The sequence below is a fragment of the Symphalangus syndactylus genome, chromosome 7, assembly GCF_028878055.3.
Source record: "Symphalangus syndactylus isolate Jambi chromosome 7, NHGRI_mSymSyn1-v2.1_pri, whole genome shotgun sequence".
NCBI classification, from domain to species: Eukaryota; Metazoa; Chordata; class Mammalia; order Primates; family Hylobatidae; genus Symphalangus; species Symphalangus syndactylus.
The window spans coordinates 50,214,447-50,240,823 of NC_072429.2; the positions used below are offsets into that span (position 1 = coordinate 50,214,447).

General features: G+C 37.7%; 1 long non-coding RNA gene across 1 annotated transcript; it reads right to left on the minus strand.

Moving 5' to 3' along the window:
• Window positions 1-26,377, minus strand: LOC134737156 (uncharacterized). The gene is made up of 4 exons (XR_010121801.1): window positions 26,303-26,377; window positions 9,488-9,649; window positions 8,036-9,113; window positions 1-563 (listed from the first exon to the last, which is right to left on the minus strand). It is a non-coding gene; the product is annotated as an uncharacterized lncRNA (long non-coding RNA).

Below are 26,377 nucleotides of genomic sequence, written 5' to 3' on the forward strand. Positions count from 1 at the left end.
TGTGATCTTCCATTGTCTCTTTATAAAGTTTCTTTGGATAGTAACATAAGGATATCTGTAAAATAGCTGGCCCTTGGTATTTGCTCTCCAAAACAGTGCAGTTGTCATCATTATCATCATCCTCACTGTTGTCAACACTGTTTGCTCTGCAGGGAAGGTAGAGGAGAGTACCTGTGTCTTGCTGGTTTGTGTTGCACATTTACACCATCCTGTTCCATCTATGCTTAGGGCCAGGTCTCTTAGTTTCCTCAAAGTTTAGAAGGTCTAGGAGAAAGAAATGACCTGAGTAAGGTGGGGGAAAACTTCCAGGGTCCACAGGGTATCCTGAGGCTCTAGAGGACTTGAGAGGATAGTGAGGCAATTTGCTTGACTTTTGACCTTTCTTCCTGGGTCTTCCCCTTCTCAGTGACAGTTGGGCCTTGTGCCATCCACCAGGTGAGAATACAGCATTTCTCTCCTCTGGAGGACACAGCATCAAAGTGCCATCTTGGAAGCAGAGACCAGCCCTCACCGGACAACCAAACCTCCTGAATCCTTGATCTTGAACTTCTCAGCCTCCAGAACTGTGAGAAAATAAATGGTTGTTCTTTATAAATTACCCAGTCTCAGTTATTTTGTTATACCTGCACAAAATGAACTAAGACAGAAATTAGTCTTAGCATAGCATACTTGAGAGAAATGAAGAGGGATTTCAGCTCTGGTGTGGACCTAAGTTTTCGTGGAGGGGTGCTAAGGGGCACCAGTGCTGGCTTTGGGAAGCATACTTTTTTTCAGGGCATGGGACACATGCCCATCAATCCAAGCTTTCCCAAAGGCTCTTGATTATGAGTTCTGTCCTCATAGTAGATAGGAGACACTGCAGGCATTCACATGTGGGAAGACTGATGGGGAGCTCCAGCATTCAGATTTCCATCAAACCACACATCCTCAGCCTCAACAAGGTATGAACCAGCCCATGGCCAACACACCACAGTTTCTTTTTGTTGCAAGGTGGCCAGTTCAGATTGGCACTCAGAAAGGGAGGTTTCTAACTGAACCAAATGCCAACCAACAACACTCAACCATCTAATCAGGAGACAATTTAGTGGTGAGTGAGTACTCCCAGGTCTGGCTGTATCCTAGTTACATGCAAAATAAAATCTAATAGATCTAATCAAATAATTCAAATACATTTATTTGTGCTTAATTAGGAACAAAGGGGCTATAGTATTCAACATCTCTATTCTCTTGGCATTTGGCTTCTAAAAATCACTGCTCTGGCCTATGCGACTCCAAAACATGATTTTTTCCTACAAATTTGATCTCTCTCTGTGTGTGTGTGTGTGTGTGTGTGTGTGCTACAAATTATTGGGGGATTTATAGCCACATTTGATAATAAATTAACACATTGCTAGAATTTACACTTCTGGTCTAAAAAGCATAGAGGGAAGTGATCCAACACCTAACTTCTCTGTAGTGTAGGAAATTATTGAGTGAAAAGGGCCTGGCTGATTGGAAATTATATCCCCCTAACAAAAATCCACTATGTTTCTCTCCTTCATATGCATGTGAACCCGTGTTCTCTCATACTCTCTTACTGTCTCTCATACATGTGGTAGGAGGCAAAAGAAAAGGGTTTTCTGGAATGTCCTGGAGCTTATGGAAATTGTTTCTATTTTTCAGCTTTTAGAGGTGGTAACAATGCAAAATACTACTTGGTTTTCAGTGATAGAGAGACATTGATTGTATCTCGTAAATGAATATTGTCCAGACCTATATGGCCTAGTGAGTGTTATTGATTTCTAAGTAGTCATGCTGGAAGACTGTGCACCTGTTCCACAGGTGCTTTGGTTGCTCTAAACAAGCCATTCAGTAACTCTCTTCTCTGAAGATGGCCTTCGGGGTCATTTTACAAATTATACAAGAAATTTATTCTTGCTATCATCCCATCATTGTGCAGAAGAGCAAGCAGAGTGGTGAGACAGTAGAGTTCAAGGTACTCAGCCATCAGGCGAAACTTGTAATGACCTTGGGCTATTTTCCAACATTTAAAACCCTCCTCCCAAGACAACAATTTGACCTCATTAAGGAGATATAAAAAGAATGTGGCATAAGCTTGGGAAGTAACTTTTGTTCGTTTGGTTGGTTTTCTTTCCAACTTTTATTTTAGGTTCAAGGAATAAATGTGCATGTTTGTTACATGGATAAATTACGTATAGTGGGGGCTTTGTAGACAGATGATTTTGTCACTCAGGTAATCAGCATAATACCCAATTGGTAGTTTTTCAATCCTCACCCTCCTTCTACCCTCCACCCTCAAGTAGGCCTCTTTGTGTCCACGTATACTCAATGTTTAGCTCCCACTTGCAAGTGATAACATGTAGTATTTGGTTTTATGTTTCTGTATTAATTCACTTAAGATAGTGACCTCCAGCTTCATCCATGTTGCTGCCAAGAACGTGATTTCATTTTTATGGCTGCATAGTATTCTGTGGTGTATATGCACCACATTTTCTTTATCCAATCCATTATTGATGGGCATTTAGATTGATTCCATGTCTTTGGTATTGTGACTAGTGCTGTGATGAACGTGTGTGTGTGTCTCTTTATGACAGAATGACTTATATTCCTTTGGATATGTACCCACTAATGGGATTGCTGTGTCAAATTATAATTCTAAGTTCTCTCAGAAATCTCTAGACTGTTTTCCCCTGAATTAATTTACTAATGACTGAAACTAATGACTGAACTAATTTACATTCCCACCAGTAATATATAAACATTCCCTTTTCTCCACAACCTCACCAGCACGTGCTATTTATTGATTTTATTAATAATAGTTATTCTGACTAGTGTGAGGTGGCATCTAATTGTGGTTTAGATTTGCGTTTCCCTAATGATTAGTGATACTGAGCATTTTTGAAATATGCTTGTTGGCCACGTGTATGTCTTCTTTTGAGAAGTGTCTGTTCGTGTCCTTTGCCCATCTTTAAATCAGGCTGTTTGTTTATTGCTTGTTGATTTATTTAAGTTCCTTATAGATTCTGGATATTAGACATTTGTTGGGGTCTTCTGTGGCTCCACATGAATTTAAGGATTGTTTGGCCATTTCTTAAAAAATGACATTGGAATTTCGACAGGAATTACATTGAATCTGTAGATTGTTTTGGGTAGTACAGGCATTTTCACAACATTAATTCTTCCAATTCATGAACATACGATATCTTCCCATTTATTTATATTTTCTTCAATTTCTTTCATCAGTGTTTTACAGTTTCAGTACACAGATCTTTTACCTCCTTGATTAAATTTAGACCTAAGTATTAATTTTTTTGGTTGCTATTGTAAGTGGGATTACTTACTTAATTTGATATTCAGATAGCTTGTTATTAGTATAAGGAAATGTTCCTCATTTTTGTATGTTGATTTTGTAATCTGAAACTTTACAGAATTTATCAGTTTTAACAGTTTTTTAGTGAAGCATTTATGGTTTTCTATACATAAGATCATGTCATCAGCAAATAGAGATAATTTTGCTTCTTCCCTTTCTATTAGGATGTCTCTTATTTCTTTCTCATGCTTAATTGCTCTGGCTAGAATATCCAATACTATGTTGAAAAGAAGTGGTGAGAGTGGCATCCTTGTCTTGTCCCTGATCGTAGATGAACAGCTTTCAAATTTTCATCGAGAATGATGTTAGCTACGGGTTTGTCATGTATGGGCTTTGTTTTGTTCAGATAATTCCCCGTATACCTAATCTGTTGAGAGTTTTTTCTTAATCATGAAAGAGTGTTGAATTTTGTCAAATAGTTTTTATGTATCTGTTGAGATGATCATATAACGTTTATCCTTCATTTCATTAATGTGGTATATTTCATTTATTGATTTGCATATATTGAAGCATCGTTGCATCCCAGGGATAAATCCTACTTGTTCATGGTAAATTATTCTTTCGATGTGCTCTTTAATTAGGTTTGCTAATATTTTATTGAGGGTTATTACATCTGTGTTCACCAGGGATATTGGCTTGTAATTTTCTTTTCTTGTAGTGTCCTTGTCTGGCCTTGGTAAAAAGGTAATGCTAGCCTTGTAAAAACAAGTTCAGAAGTATTCTTCCTACCATGATTTTTTGGGAAGGATTCGTGAAGAATTTGTATTAGTTCTTCTTTAAGTGTTGGGAAGAATCAGTAGTGAAGCTGTCTGATTCTCGGCTTTTCTTTGGTGAGAGATTTTTTTTTAACAACTGATTCAATCCCTTACTCATGATTGGTCAAATCAGATTTTCTATGTCTTCATTCTTCATTCTTGGTAGGTTGTATGTATCTAGGAATTTACCCATTTCTTCTTGGTTTTACAATTTGTTGGCATATACTTGTTCATATTAGTCTCTTATTATCTGTTGTATTTTGGTGGTATCAGTTGTAAGGTCTCTTCTTTCATTTGTGATGTTATTTATTTGAGTAGTTACTCTTTTTTTCCTACTTGGTCTCGCTAAGGGTTTGTCTTTTCTTTTTTAACCTTTTTAAAAAACCAACTTTCAGTTTTATCAATGTTTCTATTGTTTTTCTAGTCTCTCAGTTATTTCTACTCTGATCTTTGTTATGTCCTTTCTTCTGCTAACTTTGGGCTTAGTTTGTTCTTTTACTAATTTATTGAGGTGTAACAGTAGATTGTGATTTTTTTTCTATATATAGGTATTTGTTGCTATAAATTTTCCTAAGTTTTAATATGTTGTGCTTTCATTTGTGTTTGTCTCAAGTTATTTTTTATTTCCTTTTTTATTTATTCTGTGACCTATTAGTGTGCTCAGCATCACTAATCACTAGGGAAATGCAAGTCTATTTGCTGATGACATGATCTTTTGTATAGAAAACCATAAATGCGTCACCAAAAAACTGTTAAAACTGATAAATTCTGTAAAGTTTCAGGTTACAAAATCAACATACAAAAATGAGGAACATTTCCTTATACTAATAACAAGCTATCTGAATAGCAAATTAAGTAAGTAATCCCACTTACAATAGCAACCAAAAAAATTAAATACTTAGGTCTAAATTTAATCAAGGAGGTAAAAGATCTGTGTACTGAAACTGTAACAGAAATATGTGCCACATATTTCTGTATTTTTCAAGGTTTCTCCTGTTATTGATTTACAGTTTTATGCCATTGAGATCTGAAATGATACGTGATATGACCTCATTCCTCTTACATGTGTTGAGATTTGTTTTGTGGCCTAAAATATGATCTACCTTGGAAGATGTTCCATGTGTACTTCAGAAGAGTGTGTGTTTTGTTGTTGGATGGAATGTGCTGTATATATCTGTCAGATCCATTTGGTCTAAAGTATAATTCAAGACCAATGTTTCTTTATTAACTTTCTGTCTAGATAATATGCCCATTGTCCAAAGTAGGGTATTGACGCACCATACTATAATAGTAACTCATTCTGTCCCTCCCTTCAGATTATTTAATAATTGCTTTACGAATTTAGGTGCTCCAATGTTGGGGGCATATATATTTGCAATGTTACAAATATACATTTGCATATTCTTTATTATTATGTAATGATGTTTGTCTCTTTTTATAGTTTTTGACTTAAAGTGTATTTTGTCTGATATAAGCATAGCTACACTTGCTCCTTTTAATGTCTATTTGCATGGAATATCTTTATGCATTCCTTTACTTTCAGCCTATGTGGGTCCTTACTAGTAAAGCAAGTTTTTTCTTGTTTTTTTTTTTTTTTTTTTTTCATCCATTGAGCCACTCTTTTTATTGGATGATTTAATTCATCTACATTCAACGTAATTATTGATCGTTTGGTAGGTCCCTTGTTTCTTTCTTCATCTTTTACTGATTTCCTTTGTAGTTTGATGATTTTCTGTGGGGGTACACTTTGAAAGCTTTTATTTTATATTTTGTGCAAGTACTATAGGTTTTTGCTTTGTGGTTACCATCAGGCTTACATAAAACATGTTATCCTTAAAACGGATTACTTTAAGCTGACAATAATTGCTTTTAATTGCATACAAAACTCTATACTTTGACTCCCTTTCTCCCACCTTTTGTTTTTAATGTCAAAATTTACGTTTGTTCTTGTATTTATATTTTTAAGAATTTATTGGATCCACAGTTATTTTTGATAAGTTTGTCTTCCAACCTTCCTAGTGGGATTAAAGTTACTTCACATAACCCTTTCAGAATTAAAGAATTCAGGGCTTAATTGAATCCTTATCTTACACAATTAAAAAATCAACTCAAAATGGATTAAAGTCTTAAAAATAAGACCCCAAACTGTAAAAATGCTAGAAGAAAACAGGGGAAAATCTCCCAAACACTGATCTAAGCAATGATATTTTTGGACGTAACCCTGAAAGCACAGGAAACAAAAGCAAAAATAAATAAATGGGGTTATATTAAACTAAAAAGCCTCTGCACAACAAAGGACACTACTAACAAAGTGAAGAGACAACTCATAGAACGGGAGAAAATATTTGCAAACCATACATCTGACAAGGAGTTAATATCCAAGACATAGAAGCAACTCTAACAACTCAATAGCAAAGAAACAAAAACTTGATTTAAAAATGGGTGTAATAGTTTGGATATTTGTCCCCACCCAAATCTCATGTTAAAATCTAATCCCCAATGTTGGATGTGAGGCCTGGTGGGAGATGTTTGGGTCACAGGGGCAGATCACTCGTGCTTAGTGCTGTCATCACAACCATGGGTTCTCACAAGATCCGGTTGATGTAAAGTGTGGCACCTCCCCTCTCTCTCTTGCTCCTGCTTTCACCATGCTTTATGCCTGCTCCCGAGTAGACTTCTGCCATGAGTAAAAGCTCCCTGAGGCCACTCCAGAAGCTGAGGAGATGCCAGGGCTATGCTTTCTGTATAGCCTTCAAACTGTGAGCCAATTAAACCTATTTTCTTTATAACTTACCCAATCTCAGATATTAATTTCTCACAACAAAAGAATGATATAATGGGCAAAGGACTTGAGCAGACATTTCTCAAAGGAAGACACACAAATGGCCAACAGGTACATTAAAGAATGCTCAGCATCACTAATCATTAGGGAAATTCAAGTGAAAACCACAATGAGATATCACCTCACATCTGTTAATGTGGCTTTTAGCAAGAAGAAGAAAAATAACAAATGTTGGAGTGGATGCAGAAAAAGAAAACTCATACCCTGTTGGTGAGAATGTGATTTATACATCAATTATGGAAACTAACATGGAGGTTCCTCAAAAAATTAAAAATGGAACTACTGTATGACCTAGTAATCCCACTTCTGAATATATAAAGAAACTGAAGTCAATATGTCAACAGAATATCTGTACTCTGCATGTTTATTGCAGCATTATTCACAATAGCTAAAACATGAAACAACTTAGGTATCCATCAATGGATGTGTGTATAAAGGAAATGTGAAATACATACACAATAGAAAATTATCCAGCCTTCAAAAGGGAGAAATCCTGTCACTTACAACAACACGGATGAATCTGAAGGACATTATGCTAAGTAAAATAAACCAGGCACAGAAAGACAAATACTGCATGATCTCACTTATATGTAAAAATCTAACAAAGTTGAACTCATAGAAATAGAGAGTAGAAAGAGTCTGAGAGTGGGCTGGGAGGGAGGGAATGAGGAGTTGCTGATGAAAGGGTACAATGTTTCATTGAGAGGGGAATGGGAGTTGTTAATCAAAGGGTACAAAGTTTCAGAGAGACAGTAGGGATAGATTTTGAGATATATTGTACACCAGGGTGACTATAGTCAATAATACTGCATTGTATATTTCAAAACAACTAAGAGAGTAAATTTCAAATGTCTCACCATAAAAAAGATAGGTAAGCAAGGTGATGGATGTGTTAATTCGCTTGATTTAATCACACTGATTGTATATATACATTAAAACATCGTTTTAACACCCCACAAATGTATACAGCTATTATTTGACAATAAAACAATTTAACAGCCCACAGAACCAGGTCGTAAATAAATAGTTGTTATAAACTAAAATGAATAAAAGCAAAAAAAGACATACATGTGGATGTGAATATGCTTGGTCTCTACCTGCCAGTGATGCTCTGGGACAAGAAGCTGAGAGAGTTGAGGTTTCTAAGAGGCTCTGTGGGGGCTTCCCTGCCTTCTCTGGCAGGGTCAGGCATTGCTGGCAAGCCAGGCTTTGATGTACACTGTTCTTTGAGACCTGTTGTCTCCTCCTGGCCCTTGTCAAGAGGACTAAGTCAAGCAGTGAGGGGCAGAATCACAATTTAACAAGTGTCACAGAAAGTTATTGTTGGCAGTTCCCTATGTACAGCTAGTTCAAGAACCCTCCAAAAATCTTCCTTCTGGTTACCATGTCACTTTCAGATATGTCTCAAGGAGACTCCTGTTGGAACAGGAATACATTACCTGGTTGGAAGAATACATTAATCAATAGCAGCTACTAGCAGTTTTGCAGAAAGTAGCTCACCTCCTCACCAGAAAGCTGCTTCAAGGTTCTATGGACACAGAAGCCAGGATGAGTCTTTCTCAAGAGTGAAGGTTAGGAGGAAGGTAGAAAGGATGGGAAGATGGCAGAGATCTAGCATACAAGACTCTCCCAGCAAGGCATTTGTGGGAGTAATGTAGGGACAATTAGAAACTTGAGGCTTGAGCCTGGGAAAGGAGACCTCTGGCAAACCACATATTCTTGTTTTATTAGGGTGCGGTCTTGTCCCATTTTCTACAGCACTGTTTCCCTCTCCTACCCATGTACTTTGGAGAGATGCAGAGGAGACAAATACAAAGAGGGGATTAAGTTGGAAAGAATTCTACTTTCTATTTTTTTCTGAGAGGAACCCAAGGGGATTAAGTTTGAAAAAAATTCTACTTTGTATTTTTTTCTGAGATGAACCCAAGGCGATATTTCTCAAAGGGATGATAAAAAACCTATTATTTGAAATTGCAGTGTAGTGTCACTAAGAGGGCTATTTCCTATTCAAGCCAAGAGGTTCCTGGAACCAAAGGAAAATTCTTTGTGCTTTTTCAGCTTGGTCTTGTGATTTCTGGCATTGCCATGGGCCCAGGCAAGCTGCCTTCTGGGACAGTGGCCCTTTAAATGTCAACCAACTGCTGTCCTAGAGAGAAGAGAGAAAGGCAATTAGTCTGAGCATGGCATTTGGGACTCCCTTTGCCAATACTGCTATGTATTTTGAATGCCTTTATTTATAGTTAACATTTTCTAAGTCACCCAGGTGTGCAGGATTTGAACTATATTTTTTCATCAAATGTTTACTCTCAGAATCTAGTCTTATTCCTTTCAAGAGAGTGCTTCCCACAGAAATACAAACTACCATCAGAGAATACCGTAAACACCTCTACGCAAATAAACTAGAAAAAATGGATAAATTCCTGGACACATACACCCTCCCAAGACCAAAAAAGGAAGCAGTTGGATCTCTGAATAGACCAATAACAGGCTCTAAAATTGAGGCAATAATTAATAGCCTACCAACCAAAAAAAGTCCAGGACCAGACAGATTCACAGCTGAATTCTACCAGAGGTATAAAGAGGAGCAGATACCATTCCTTCTGAAACTATTCCAATCAATAGAAAAAGAGGGAATCCTCCCTGACTCATTTTATGAGGCTAGCAGCATCCTGATACCAAAGCCTGGCAGAGAAACAATAAAAAAAGAGAATTTTAGACCAATATCGCTGATGAACATCAATGCAAAAATCCTTAATAAAATGCTGGCAAACCAAATCCAGCAGCACATCAAAAAGCTTATCCACCACGATCAAGTCAGCTTCATCCCTGGGATGCAAGGCTGGTTCAACATATGCAAATCAATAAACATAATCCATCACATAAACAGAACCAATGACAAAAACCACATGATTATCTCAATAGATGCAGAAAAGGCCTTTGACAAAATTCAACAGCGCTTCATGCTAAAAACTCTCAATAAACTAGGTATTTATGGAACGTATCTCAAAATAATAAGAGCTATTTATGACAAACCCACAGCCAATAACATACTGAATGGGCAAAAACTGGAGGCATTCCCTTTGAAAACTGGCACAAGACAGGGATGCCCTCTCTCACCACTCCTATTCAACACAGTGTTGGAAGTTCTGGCCAGGGCAGTCAGGCAATAGAAAGAAATAAAGGGTATTCAATTAGGAAAAGAGGAAGTCAAGTTGTACCTGTTTGCAGATGACACGGTTGTATATTTAGAAAACCCCATCGTCTCAGCCCAAAATCTCCTTAAGCTGATAAACAACTTCAGCAAAGTCTCAGGACATGAAATCAATGTGCAAAAATCACAAGCATTCTTATACACCAATAACAGACAAACAGGGAGCCAAATCATGAGTGAATTCCCATTCACAAGATGAAGAGAATAAAACACCTAGGAATCCAACTTACAAGGGATGTGAAGGACCTCTTCAAGGAGAACTACAAACCACTGCTCGATGCAATAGAAGAGAACACAAACAAATGGAAGAACATTCCATGCTCATGGATAGGAAGAATCAATATCATGAAAATGGCCATACTGCCCAAGGTAATTTATAGATTCAGTTCTATCCCCATCAAGCTACCAATGACTTTCTTCACAGAATTGGGAAAAACTACTTTAAAGTTCATACGGAACCAAAAAAGAGCCTGCATTGCCAAGACAGTCCTAAGCAAAAAGAACAAAGCTGGAGGCATCACACTACCTGACTTCAAACTATGCTACAAGGCTACAGTAACCAAAACAGCATGGAACTGGTACCAAAACAGATATATAGACCAATGGAACAGAACAGAGGACTCAGAAATAATACCACACATGTACAACCATCTGATCTTTGACAAACCTGACAAAAACAAGAAATGGGGAAAGGATTCCCTATTTAATAAATGGTGCTGGGAAAACTGGCTAGCCATATGTAGAAAGCTGAAACTGGACCCCTTCTTTACACCTTATACAAAAATTAATTCAAGATGGATTAAAGACTGAAATGTTAGATCTAAAACCATAAAAACCCTAGAAGAAAACCTAGGCAGTACCATTCAGGACATAGGCATGGGCAAAGACTTCATGTCTAAAACACCAAAAGCAATGGCAACAAAAGCCAAAATAGACAAATGGGATCTAATTAAACTAAGGAGCTTCTGCACAGCAAAAGAAACTACCATCAGAGTGAACAGGCAACCTACAGAGTGGGAGAAAATTTTTGCAATCTACACATCTGACAAAGGGCTAATACCTGGAATCTACAAGGAACTTATACAAATTTACAAGAAGAAAACAAAGAAGCCCATCAAAAAGTGGGCAAAGGCTATGCGCAGACACTTCTCAAAAGAAGACATTTATGCAGCCAACAGACACATGAAAAAATGCTCATCATCACTGGTCATCAGAGAAATGCAAATCAAAACCACAGTGAGATGCCATCTTAGACCAGTTAGAATGGCGATCACTAAAAAGTCAGGAAACAACAGATGCTGGAGAGGATGTGGGGAAATAGGAAGGCTTTTACACTGTTGGTGGGAATGTAAACCAGTTAAACCACTGTGGAAGACAGTGTGGCAATTCCTCAAGGATCTAGAACAAGAAATACCATTTGACCCAGTGATCCCATTACTGGGTATAAACCCAAAGGATTATAAATCATGCTACTATAAAGATACATGCACACATATGTTTATTGTGGCATTATTCACAATAGCAAAGACTTGGAACCAACCCAAATGTCCATCAATGATAGACTGGATTAAGGAAATATAGCACATATACACCATGGAATACTATGCAGCCATAAACAAGGATGAGTTCATGTCCTTTGCGGGGACATGGATGAAGCTGGAAACCATAATTCTGAACAAACTATTGCAAGGACAGAAAACCAAACACCACATGTTCTCATTCATAGGTGAGAATTGAACAATGAGAACACCTGGACACAGGATGGGGAACATCACACCCTGGGGCCTGTCATGGGGTAGGGGGTGGGGGAGGGATAGCATTAGAAGAAATACCTAATGTAAATGATGAGTTAATGGGTGCAGCAAACCAACATGGCACATGTATACCTATGTAAACAAACCTGCACGTTGTGCACATGTACCCTAGAACTTAAGGTATAATAATAAGACAAACAAACCAAAAAAAAGCAAAAATTCTAATATTCATCCACCTCTTTTATTAGCTGTGGAGTTTTCAGGTAAAAAATAAATGTTTAATTGGCAAAAAAAAAGTGTTCCCTTGCTAGCAGGTTAATAGCATCCAACTGGTAGATTGTTGTATGGATTATATGCTGTAATGTCCCTAGAAATCTGGAACTAAGAGTCTGATCTCTGTGCCTATTGTGTTATATAGCCTTTCACATTTTGTGTAACCTCTTCTGGCTTGCTTTTGTCAACGGCAAAATAATAATAATAATTCAGGCATGTACTCTCTAGTTTTATTTTATGTTTATTTGGTGTTTTCTGCTCGTTAGTGATAGGGAAAATAAAAGCATACATTCACAAACAATGTAAAACCTTATTCAATAACAGATGGAAATTAGGAGGATGTGGACAATCATTAGTGAGGCTCCTGCACAGCTCTTTTGAATGCAGCCCACACAGGTCCAGTATGTGATAAGACTGGGCCTTTAAAAATTCATACCAAATCTCACAGTTTCTATCCGTGTACAAATTCCATGCTGGCTCAGGGTAATTTCTGCAAAGTGACTGTGCCTTTCACATAATTTATGTTCTCTTTTCACTCTGTGGGGACTGTAGGCAGATGCCTGCAGGAGTGTGAATTTGATGAAGTCATCAGCCAGCTCTGTGCTGTTCCTGGATGGGCTGGTGCTTCCGGACCCTGCTGGGTGGAAAGGCTGAGGAAAACTCTCAATCTTTGCACCAAAGAGGGTGTAATGACTCAGCTAGGAACCCCAATAACGAAAGAGGGAAAGCATGGCACTGCATTCCCTCAGCCAGAGGCAATTCTTATTTTCCTTCAAGAGTCATCCTGGGCCTGAACAAGCTCTTGGAATTATAAAGGCTGATTCCTAGGGTCAGCATAATCGGTCTAAAGACCACAGGAGAATTTCCTGATCCAGGAAGCTTGGGATGGGGTGAAGAGAGTGGTGTGTATGTGTGTGCACATGCGTTTATGTGTATTAGGGAGGTAGGGATGGAAAGAGTCTGCTGTTACTGAGAATCCACAGTCTTTTGGGGAATAGGCTTCTTGCATCTGTAATGTAATGAGGTATATGTCCCAGAAGGCTTGAGTCAACAGGCCCCTCCAGGGAGCACCAGGACCCATACTTTGGTTTTCAGATATTTGGAGTGGGGGTGAGTTGGAGGATCCCTCTTGCCTTTGAAGTTGAGCCTCTCTGGGTAGCTTATCTCACTGTAAAGACATTGCTTTTTTATATCCAATTATGGTCCCACAGAAGGATATTCTTTAGGGGATCACAATTCTCTTCAAGTCACCAAAGGATACTGAACACTAACTCTATGTCAGGCCTTCTGTATCAGAAACTAAGGAAAAGAGTGAATAAGATGGTGGTTCTGAGTTCAGGAAGCTTACAAAACAGCAAAAGCTTCCTGTGAGCTAGCTGTATACCAGGTTCTGTCCTAAGTCCTTAACATTTAGTCCTCACAACAGCCCTATGCAGTAGTTGCATTAATATTGTTACTTTAGAGATGAAAAATTGAGTCATGGATTAAATGGCCTAAATTAATACAGCTAGTCAATTGTAGAGCCAGGCAGTCTGACTCTAGGGTTGATGATTAAACTATTATGGTTGCTCAGCGGTTTGAAGACCAGCCTGAGCAAAATGGTGAAATGCTCTCTCTACTAAAAATACAAAAAAATAAATAAATAGCTTGGTGTGGTGGTACAGGTCTGTGAGCCCAGCTACTTGGGAGGCTGAGATGGGAGGATCACCTGAGCCCGAGGAGGTTGAGGCTGTGGTGAGCCATGATGGCACCACTAAACTCCAGCCTGGGCAATAGAGTGAGACCCTGCCTTAAAAACAAACAAACAAAAACACTATTATTGTTTGCTGCATTAGTCTATCAAGAAGAGAACATACAGAAAAATATAATATGTTAAGTGCTATGGAGGGGTAAGTACACAGACTGTGAGAGCAAAGAGAATGATGTGTGGGAAGGGGAGAGCGACCAGACACTGCTTCCCAGAGGAAGTGACATCTGAGCTGAGCTCTAACATTGATTGCTCATTAGCCAGGCAAAATGGGGATGTGGGTTTCAGGCAGAGAAAAAAGAAAGTGCAAAAGTCTCACAGTGAGAGAGAGCATGGTTTATTGATATTTAAGGAATGGAAGGAATTCAGTGAGGTTGAATCATAAATTTCACAGCAGGAAATATTCAGACATGAGATTGCAGAGGTTTGTTTATCCATTCAACATTTATTTAGCACCCACAATATGTCAGGCAATGTGTTAGACTCAAGTAAGAAATCAGTTGAAAAAAATATGGTGTTTGCCATCATGGAACGTATAGTCTATAAAATGAAATGAGATCTCCTAGTCTCACCACACAGAAAAAAAATTAATTAAACTTGGAAAGAAGGCAAAAAGATGAATAGCATGTTCTTTCAATGTCATACTGGGACATTGTTTAATGGATTCACTCAACAATAATTTAAATATCCAGAATAATGTACCTGTTTATTTTGATATTCACTATTAACTATGAAATCATACTCTGATGTTAAATGCTTTATTAGTCTGTTCTCACACTGCTGTAAAGGTAGTACCCAAGACTGGGTAATTTACAAGGGAAAGAGGTTTAATTGACTCACAGTTCCACGTAGCTGGGGAGGCCTTGGGAAACTTACAATCATGGTGGAAGGTGAAGCAGGTGAAAGAGATCATGTGAGAGGGCAGGAAAAACTGCCATTTATAAAACCATCAGATCTCGTGAGAATTCACTTGCTATCATGAGAACAGGGAAACTGCCCCTATGATCCAAGCACTTCCCATCAGGTCTGTCTCTCCCCACCTGTGGGTTATAGTTCAAGATGAGATTTGGGTGGGGACAAAAAACCTAACCATATCAAATGCATAATGTAGGTATCTGTGTGGTAGAAAAGATAAGTTTCAAGGTCACAGTTTTATTGTCCTGTAGGATGTTAACAAATTAAATCTCCATTCTAGTATATTAGTTTTCTATTGTTGCTATAGCAAATTCCCACAAATGTCGTGGCTTAAAGCAACTCAGATTTATTATTCTATACTTCTGAATGTCAGAAGTTTGGTACAAGTCTTGCCAGACTAAAATCAAGGTCTGTGCATGCTTTGCTCCTTTTTAGGGTCTCTCAGGAGAGAATCTGTTTCCTGCTCATTTGAGTTATTGGAAGAATTCAGTTCCTTACAGGTGTGTGACTGAGGTCCCCATCCATATTCTTGCTAAGTGTAAGTTGAGGGATATTCCCAGCTTGTGGAGGTCATCACGTTCTTGGCTCATGGTCCCCTTCCTCTAACTTCAAAGCCAGCAACAGCAGGTCCTTCTCACATAGCATCATTCTGACCTACCATCTGCCTTCCTCTTCTATTTTTATTCTGTGATTTAACTGAGCACACTCAGATAATCCAGGATTATTTCCCTATATAAATATCCTTAGACTAAATCAATTTTAAAAATTTTTTTGCCATTTAAGATATTATACTCACAGATTCTGGGGATAACAGTGTTGGGGGATCGTTTTTCAGCCTACCACAATATAGTAAACACCGTCCGTGTTCCTCATAATACTCTTTTATTTACTTATTTTTTGTGTAAAAGATAAGTTTTATTTTTCATCCTTACTATATTTTAAAGAGATATTTTTCTTAGTTTCATGGTCTTTTTAAAAAATCTACTTTTATTTTTTATTTTTGTGGGTACTTAGTAGGTATATATATTTATGGGGTACATGAAATGTTTTGATACAAGCATGCAATGTGAAATAAGCACATCATGGTGAATGGGGTATCCATCCACTCAAACATTTATTCATTGAGTTGCAAACAACATAATTACTCTTTTTAAGTTATTAAAAAATGTGCAGTTATTATTAATGATAGTTGCTATTTGTGCTATCAAATAGTAGGTCTTTTTTATTTTTTCTATTTTTTTTGTACCCATTAACGATCCTCACCTTACCCGCCCCTTCCTACTGCCCTTTCCAGCCTCTGGTAAACATCCTCCTACTCTCTATGTCCATGAGCTCAATTGTTTTGATTTTCAAATCCCACAAATAAGTGAGAACATGCAATATTTGTCTTTCTGTGCCTGGCTTATTTCACTTAATATATTGATCTCCAGTTCCATCTATGTTGTTCATATTGTTGCAAATGACTGAATCTCATTATTTTTTATGGGTGAATAGTATTTCATTGTGTATATGTACCACATTTTCTTTGTCCATTCGTCTGTTGATGGACACTCAGATTGCTTCCAAATCTTAGCTATTGAAAACAGTGCTGCAGCAAACATAGGAGTCCACATATCTTGTTGATATACTGATTTCTTTTATTTTGGGTATATATCTAGCAGTGGAGTTGCTGGATTATATGGTAGCTCAATTTTTAGTTTGTCGAGGCATCTGCAAATTGTTCCCCATAGTGGTTGTACTAATTTACATTCCTACCAACAGTATACAAGGGTCCCCTTTTCCCCACATCCTTTACAGCATTTGTTATTGCCTGTCTTTTGGATATAAGCCATTTTAACTGGGGTGAGGTGATATCTCATCATAGTTTTGATTTGCATTTCTCTGATGATTGATAATGTTAAGCCCCTTTTTATATGCCTGTTTGCCATTTGAATATCTTCTTTTGAGAAATGTCTATTCAAATCTTTTGCCCATCTTTGATCAGATTATTTGATTTATTTTCCTATAGCTTCTTATATATTCTAGTTATTAATTACTTGTCAGATGAGCAGTTTGCAAATATTTTCTCACATTCTATGGGTTGTCTGTTATCTTTGTTGATTGCATCCTTTTCTGGGCAGAAACTTTTTAAGTTGAAGTGATCCTATTTGTCCATTTTTGCTTTGATTGCCTGTACTTGTGGGGTAATACTCAAGAAATTTTTGCCCATACCAATGTCCTGGAGATTTTCTCCAATGTTTTCTTATAGTAGTTTCATAATCTGAGGTCTTAGATTTAAGTCTTTAATCCATTTTGACTCTATTTATTTATATGGTGAGAGATAGGGGTCTAGTTTCATTCTTTGCATGTCTCTAGTCTGATTAGCTAAGACTTCTAGCACTATGTTGAATAACAGTGGTGACAGCAGGCATCCTTGTTGTGTTCCTTATCTTAGAGGAAAAGCTTTCAGTTTTTCCCCATTCAGTATATTAGCGTGGGTCTGTTGTTTTTATTATGTTGAAGTATGTTCCTTCTATCCCCAGGTTTTGAGAGTTTTTATCATGAAGGGATGTTGAATTTTATCAAATGCTTTTTCAGTGTCAATGAAATGATCATATGATTTTTCTCCTTCATTCTGTTTATATGATATATCACATTGAGTGATTTGTGTATGTTGAACCATCCTTGCATCTCCTACTTGGTCATGATGAATAATCTTTCTAATGTGTTGTTGAATTCAGCTTGCTAGTATTTTGTTGAGGATTTGTGCATCAATATCGATCAGAGATATTGGCCTGTACTTTTCTTTTTTTGATGTGTCTTTGACTGGTTTTGATGTCAGGGTAATACTGGCCTCATAGAATGAGTTTGGAGGTATTCCATCCTCCTCTATTTTGGGGAATAGTTTGAGTAGGACTGATATTAGTTCATCCTTAAATAGTAGAATTAGAAGAACTAATTGGTATTCGTTCTTATTTAAATATTTAGTAGAATTCAGTTTAGTAGAATTCAGTTGAAGCCATCAGGTCCCAGGCTTTTCTTTACTGGGAGATTTTTATTATTGTTATTATTATGACTTCAATCTTGTTACTTGTTATCAGTCTGTTCAGGTTTTGAATTTCTTTCTGGTTCAATCTCGGTAGGTTGTATGAATCTAGGAATTTGTCCATTTTTTCTAAATTTTCCTATTTATTGGCATATAGTTGCTCATAGTAGTCACTAGTGATTTGAATTTCTGCATAATATGTCCTTTTTAATTTCTGATTTTACTTATTTGAATATTTTCTCTTTTTCTCTCAGTCTGGCTAAGGGTTTGTCAATTTTGTTAAACTCCAAAAAACTTTTTTGTTTTTTGATGTTTTGTATTGTTTTTCCATTTCTATTTCATTTATTTCTGCTCTGACCTTTATTATTTTTTTCTTCTACTAATTTTTGGTTTGGTTTTCTCTTGCTTTTCTAGTTCTTTAAGTTGCATTAGATTGTTTATTTGATCAAAATGCTCTTTTAAATAACTTTACCATCTTACTTATTTCCTTATTGATGAATCAGTAAGTTTTGGATACATGTTGTTTCTATATTTGCATGTTTTTAAATTTTGGGGAATTGAAATAATTGTTGGTTTTTGAAGCTTTGCTGAGATTGTCAAGTGGACTAACCTGCCAGTTTTCATTAAACTCTGAGGCATGGGAAGCAAACCTGGGCTGCTGCAGCTCCGACAAGTGATTTTGGCTCCTACAATGGATCTCAAGTGGTAATAAACTTTCGTCTTTCCTCTCTTTCTCTCACACTTTCACTTGCTTACTCTTCTAATCAGGTTTCCCTTTTTTATTTCTGGCCCTTGGACAGATTTAGCCCTGGTTCTGATTTAAGCATGGCCAATAGTCATTTGCCACTGGTGACTGCAGTGATGGGACTCTGGATGCATAGTGTGATCATTCGGTGATCTTTACTAGAACGATGGGATATACTCTCTTGGGTGAGAAATGAAAGATAATTCTGTTAGTCTTTTCAGTTTGTTTGTTTGACCATTCGTGAGTTCAAGTAACTAAGAAAATATTTTGTGCTTCTTGGAACTAAGCACATCCTTTGAGATCTGGATAAGTGAATGTTTATATTTCTATCTGTTCTTGACCTGTGACTTAGTTTACAGAACTGAAACTGCAAGCTCTCTGTAGGTTTATATGTAATTAAGAAAAGCTTTACTTCTCACTGTGAATGTGAAACATTTTCCTTCTCCTGAAGGAGATTAATAAATTAGATTACAATGTCTTTTAAATTAATTAAATGTTTCATAGGATTTTAAGGAATTACATAGATATAATATTCTCAGAATTCTCCATACTAGTTTATTCTCACATTGCTATAGAAACACTACCTGAGACTGGGTAGTTTATAAAGAAGAGAGGTTTAATCGATTCACAGTTCCACAGGCTGTACAGGAGGCATGACTTGGGAGCCCTCAGAAAACTTACAATCATGGCAGAAGGTAAAGGGGAACCAAACACATCTTCATACAGTGACAGGGGAGAGATGGTGAAAGGGAAGCACTACACACTTTCAAACAAAAGCTAGATTTTGTGACAACTCACTCACTGTCAGGAGAACAGCAAGGGAGAAATACACCCCCATGATCCAATCAACTCACACCAGGTTCCTCCCCTAACATTGGGAATTACAATTTGACATGTGATTTGGGTGGGGACACAGAATCAAACCATATTCTGCCCCTGGACCCCCCCCAAATCTCATGTTCTTCTCACATTTCAAAACAAAATCATACCTTCCCAACAGCCCTCCAAAATCTTAACTCATTCCAGCATTAACTCTAAAGTTCAAGTCCAAATTCTCATCTAAGACAAGGCAAGTTGTTTCCCCCTGTGAGCCTCTAAAATCAAAAACAAGTTTGTTTTTCTATGATATAATGGGGGTATAGGCATTGAGTAAATTCTCTCATTCCAAAAGGTAGAAATTGGCCAAAACAAAGGAAGCTACAGGCCCCATGCAAGTCCCAAACCCAGCAGGGCAATTCTTAAATCTTAAAGATCCAAAATAATCTCCTTTGACTCCATGTCTCACATCCAGGCCACACTGATGCAAGGGGTAGGCTCCCAAAGCCTTGGGCAGCTCTGCCTCTGTGGCTCTGCAGGGTACAGCCCTCATGGCTGGCACTGAGTGCCTTTGGCTTTTCCATAAGCACAGTGCAAGCTGTCAAAGGACCTACCATTCTGGGAGGTGGAGGATAGTGGCCCTCTTCTCACAGCTCCACTAGGCAGTACCCCAGTGGGGACTCTCTGTGGGGGCTCCAGCCCCACATTTCCCTTCCACATTGCCCTAGTGGAGGGTCTCCATGAGGGCTCCATCCATTCAGCAGGCTTCTGCCTGGACATTCAGGCATTTTCAAACATCCTCTGAAATCTAGACAGATTCCCCCAAACCTCAACTCTTGCCTTCTGTACATGCACAGGCCCAACACCACTTGGAAGTCAGCAAGGCTTGGGGCTTGCATCCTCTGAAGCAATGACCCCAGCTGTACTCTGACCCATTTTAGTCATGGCTGGAGCTGGGGCAATTGGGATGCAGGGTGCCTTGTCCCAAGGATGCACAGAGCAGCAGGGCCCTGAGCCTGACCCACAAAACCATTTTTCCCTTTTAGGCCTGCAGGCCTGTGATGGGAAGGGCTCCTGCTAAGGTCTCTGAAATGCCCTGAAGGCATTCTCTCCATTGTTTTGGCTATTAACATTCAGCTCTTCTTTACTTATGCAAATTTCTGTAACTTTGAATTTTTTTCCCCAGAAAATGGGTTTTTCTTTTCTATTGCATGATCTGACTACATGTTTTCCAAACTTTTATGCTCTGCTTCCTTTTTAAATATAAGGTCTAGTTTTAGGTCATTTCTTTGTTTATGCAAATGAGCATAAGCTTTTAGATGCAGTCAGGCCATATCTTGAACACTTTTCTGCTTAGAAATTTCTTCCACCAGATACCCTAAATCATGTTTCTCGATTTCAAAGTTCCACAGATCTCTAGAGCTGAGGAACAATGCTGCCAGTCTCTTTGCTAAAGTGTAGCAAGAGGGATCTTTTATTCCAGTTCCCAATAAGTTCCTCATCTCCATGTGAGATCACCTCAGCTTGGACATCACTGTCCATAACACTATCAGCATTTTGGTCAAATCATTCAACAAGTTTCTAGGAAGTTCCAAACTTTCCCTCATCTTCCTGTCTTCTTCTGAACCCTCCAAACTGTTTCAACTTCTGCCATTACACAGTTCCAAAGTTGCTTTTACATTTTCACATATCTTTATAGCAATGCCCCACTTCTCTGGTACCAATTTTCTGTATTAGTTTGTTCTCACATTTCTATAAAGAACTATCCGAGACTGGATAGTTTTTAAAGAAAAGAGGTTTAATTGACTCATATTAATTGGTTCCATAGGCTGTACTGGAGGCATGGCTTGGGAGGCTTCAGGAAACTTGCAATTGTGGTGGAAGTAAAGGGAAAGCAGGCACATCTTCACATACAGGAGAGAGAGAGCAAAAGGGAAAGTGTTACACAATTTTAAACTACCAGATCTTGTGAGAATTCACTATCATGAGAACAGCAGGGGGAAATCCACCCCCATAATTCAATCATCTACCACTAAGTTCCACCCCAACATAGGGAATTACAATTAAACATAAGATTTGGGTGGCGATACAGAGCCAAACCATGTCATCCCCAAAAATAAAGAAGCTAAACTAATATTTTAAATGAGCTAACCTACAAAAATTCTTTCTTACAGAAAGTGCTAGCTAGGAGGCATTTTCATAAGAATCAAAATTCAAGTAATCAAGATGAATCCATGTCCAAATCAGGTTGATTTAATAATTAGGATTAGCAACAGTTACATGTAATTTCCTGTGGTTTCATCAGTGTGGGGTATAAATATAAGATTTTTTGAAAGTAAGGTTTGGTATATTTTCTTTTATGTGAAGAGACTAGTTAATCTGAACTTCCTAAACTTTTTACACTAATTCATTTATTAGATTAGCTAATATTAGCCCTACATAATATTTAGGATTGTGAGAAAACAAAATTTTCAAATAAATTGAATTAGTGTTTTTACAAACCTTTTCTATTAACAGCAATTATATTTGTAGTATGTCTGTTTGAACATAATTTCTAACACCCTTAGTAAACTTTGAATCTATAGACTAATATTAAATTGATAATGGATAATGATTAATGAAGAATCTTTGACTACCTGGATAATTTCTAAGTAAAATAGAATACAGAAATCTCAGTTACTGAGTGTCATCTTAACATCTAAATGGGTATACTTTTGCTTCCTATTTGCATATATTATAGAGTGACTGTATCTTTGGATCTTGTTAGTAGAAGTGTTTCTTTTTGCCACTTGGAGAAGGTGTAAAAGGCATGTGGATGGCAGTAGGAGGTTGTATTATATGTTCCTCTATGCTTTTGGGTCTGCCTAAATGCTTGTGTGTGACAGACAATTCTAATTACATACTTACTTATAAGTTCTCTTTTTAAAATAGAATTTGTTTATAAGTTTTAATGAATATAAATGGTTAAGACTATACCAGGGGCTGGGCATGGTGGCTCATGCCTGTAATCCCAGCACTTTGGGAGACTGAGGCAGGCATATCACTTGAGCCCCAGAATTCAAGATCAGCCTGGACAACATGGTGAAACCCCGTCTCTACTGAAAATGCAAAAATTAACTGGGTGTGGTGGTGTGAGCCTGTAATCCCAGCTACTCTGGAGGCTGAAGCAGGAGAATCACTTGAACCTGGGAGGCAGAGGTTGCAGTGAGCTGAGATTGCACCACTGCACTCCAGCCTGGGCAATAGAGTGAGACTCCACCTAAAAACAACAACAACAGCAACAAAACAAACAAAAAACAGACAAATAAACAAAAAACTATACCAGGCATTATGGCAAACAAATTCAACTATTTGCAAGATCATGGGAAAGGAAAATGGCAAGGATAAAAGAGGTAGTTTTAACCTAAGTAAAGTGTCTGGTTGTTCAAAATGTGAAAAAGAATAATGGGAGACAAAACTTGAATATAGAAAGTTGTAGAGGGTTTTTAGAAATTGATTTATAATACTTACAAATGATGAGTCTGAAAGAAGCCAAGGAATGTCCTCAAATTCTGGAAAAGTTTGCAGTGTTGATGGGCTCATCCATAAGTTTAAAAAAGGGGGGCGAGAGGAACCTGAGAATCTTCACTGCTGAGCCTGACATTAATGAAAACCTAGAATATGATTTCTCCCTGTTAAAGTGATAGATTTGTCTTAGAGTATTTATTTCTGCTTTTATGAGGGAAAGAAAAAGTTTATTTTTTACAACCTGTGTTATCTGTCTGGATAGCAAGGATTCAAAGTCTCGCCAGAATAATTTTCTGTTCGTTGTGTGACTTTATCATGCCTTTGATTCTAAAGAGCCAAGATTCCATATAGTTGTGTCATCTTTTTCAATGTTTATTTAAAATATCATATGGTCTCTTTGATTAATAGGTAACCAAGCTATTGTTTCTATTTTAATCAAGTGCCTAAATCTCTTCTCATAACTCTTGATTTTGTCATTCCAAACTCAAAGCATAATTTAGAAAAATAATCAACATGTCTTTTTACACCTAATATTCTTTTTTTTTAACTTTTAGTTTAGGTTTGGTGGTACATGTGAAGGTTTATTATATAGGTAAACTCAAGTCATGGAGGTTTCTTGAACAGATTATTTCATCATCCAAGTATTAAGTGCAGTACAAAATAGTTATCTTCTCTGCTCCTCTCCCTCTTCCCACCCTCCACTCTCAAGTAGACCTCGGTGTCTGTTGTTTTCTTCTTTGTGTTCATAAATTGTCGTCGTTGAGCCCCTACTTGTAAGTGAGAACATGCGGTATTCAGTTTTCTGTTCCTGCATTAGTTTGCTAAGGATAATAGCCTCCAGCTCCATCCACATTCCCATATAAGACATGATTTTCACTTGTGTCTGTGTGAAGACACCAGCAAACAGGCTTTGTGTTAGCAACAAGGCTGTTTATTTCACCTGGCTGCAGGCGGGCTGAGTCCGAAAAGAGAGTCAGTGAAGGGAGATAGGGGTGGGGCTGTTTTATAAGATTTGGTTAGGTAGTGGAAAATTACAGTCAAAGGGGGTAGGTCTCTGGCGGGCAGGGGCGGGGGTCACAAGGTGCTCAGTGGGGGAGCTTCTGAACCAGGAGAAGGAATTTCACAAGGTAATGTCATCAGTTAAGGCAGGAACAGGCCATTTTCATTTCTTTTGCGATTCTTCAGTTACTTCAGGCCATCTGGATGTATACGTGCAGGTCACAGGGGATATGATGGCTTAGCTTGGGCTCAGAAGCCTGACAATGATCTTATTTTTATGGCTGCATAGTATTCCATGGTGTATATGTATCACATTTTCTTTATCCAATCTGTCATTGATGGATTTAGGATGATTCCATATCTTTGCTATTGTGAATAGTGTTGCAATGAACGTTCACATGCATGCGTCTTTATGGGAGAATGCATTACATTCCTCTGGGTATATACCCAGTAATGGGATTGCTGGGTTGAATGGTAGTTCTGCTTTTAGCTCTTTGAGAAATCACCATGCTGCTTTCCACAATGGTTGAACAAATTTACACTCTCACCAACAGTCCATAAGTGTTCCCTTTTCTCTACAGCCTCACCAGCATCCATTATTTTTTGACTTTTTTATAATAGCCATTATGGCTGGTGTGAGATAATATCTCATTGTGGTTTTAATGTGCATTTCTCTAATGATCACTAATATTAAGCTTTTTGTCATATGCTTGTTGGCCACATGTATGTCTTCTTTTGAAAAGTGTTTGTTCACGTCCCTTGCCCACTTTTTAATGGGGTTGTTTATCTCTTGTAAATTTTGCACCTGACATCCTTTGAGATCTTCTAAGATTTAATGGGATGCTAGCAATAACCAGTTCCTTTATGCATACTTCTTAATTAGCTCAACACAGTTTTAAAAGCTGAATGACAAAAATGTAGAGGTGCTGCATGTGAAATGTGGTGGAGTTTCTTGGGCCTGGTTTTTAGCCACAGGCTAGAAGATAGAACAATTGAGTCTTTTAAAAAGCTCTACCTGAGATTCCTTAATGAAATTTCCAGACAGAAGTTAAATTATCTAGTCTTAGTAGTTGCTTAGTACTATATGCTCATGGAGGCTTTTATGGTTAATTAATACCTCTTGTTTCACTTTTGTAAATAATCAAGCTAAAACACCATGAGACTGTAATGCCAAAGGTTCTTGCCTTAGCCACGCCACAGATTTAGTGTGGCGGCAGCTCATAGTGAGAGAGAGACACGGATTGGACCAAGAGAAAAAAGCTGTAGGCTTTATCGAACAGAGTGACAGTACAAAGCTTCCACAGCGTGGAAGGGGTCCTGAGCGGGTAGCCAGTGTTAGATTTTTTGATCACCTTTTAAACTCTTTAATGCTGGAAATATGTTCGGCGGGAAGATGTTACCAGAGCGAGAAACAAAGACAATTAACATGTCTCAGATCTTGAGGAAAACCGAATTGCAACTTAAGTTTTATCTACTTTCTAACCTTGCAGCAGCACGGCAAAGGAGACAGGATCTCATGGGATTTTACAAATTGTGTTTACAAGGAATTGGAATTGGGAGCATAGATAAGGTCTGCTGGTCACAGAAAAATGGGCTTTTAACATTCCTTTTAGTCTCAGGGGAGGGGGAAGGGAGAGAGGGAGAGAGGACACAGGGAAGCTTACAGCAAAATTTTCGCCGTTTATAGCTTTCTTGGGGAAGAAAACACATGCACAAATTCTGATGTTAGGAATATTTTAAGCATATGTCTTCAATATTATTCATCCAGGACCGAAGTAAGTCCTGATGCAGAAAATGAGTGAGTTTCACAGCTTTCTGGGCCCCTACTTGACCCAGGAAGCCCAGCTGACACCTCCTTTCAAGACCATCAGTTTTTTTGTGATAGAGAATAATCTTTGCAGATTATTTATGATCAAAATAGGGGGACTGCTAGGAAAAAATCTTTTAAAACTTAGAAATAAGGCAGAAAAGTGAGCACCATGTCCTTTCAATGTCATACTGGAATATTATTTCACAGGCTTATTCAAAGATTAATTATATATGGGGATATATCTGCTTTTAAGGGATTAGATACAATAAAGTTACATGTAACATAGATTTCTCTCTGTTAAAATAGATAATCCTAAAAGTTATATTTTATTGTCATGTATGATATTCCAATTTTCTCTCTAATGGCAAATTTATTTCAGAATCCCTTCTCTCCTGGATTATGTAAGAGTCCCTTATTTTTTAAAATGCTCTTTGAACCAGCTTTACCATTTTACCAACTCCCTCATTATTAAATTAATAATCTTTAACACATAGTCACGCTCTTAATTGTTTGGAAATTATAATTGGACATACCTTGTGTTGCAGGATGGAGAACCTGGTAGAAGTAGCCTCTCTTTCCTTCTCAGCTCTAGGATGAGCCATTGCCCT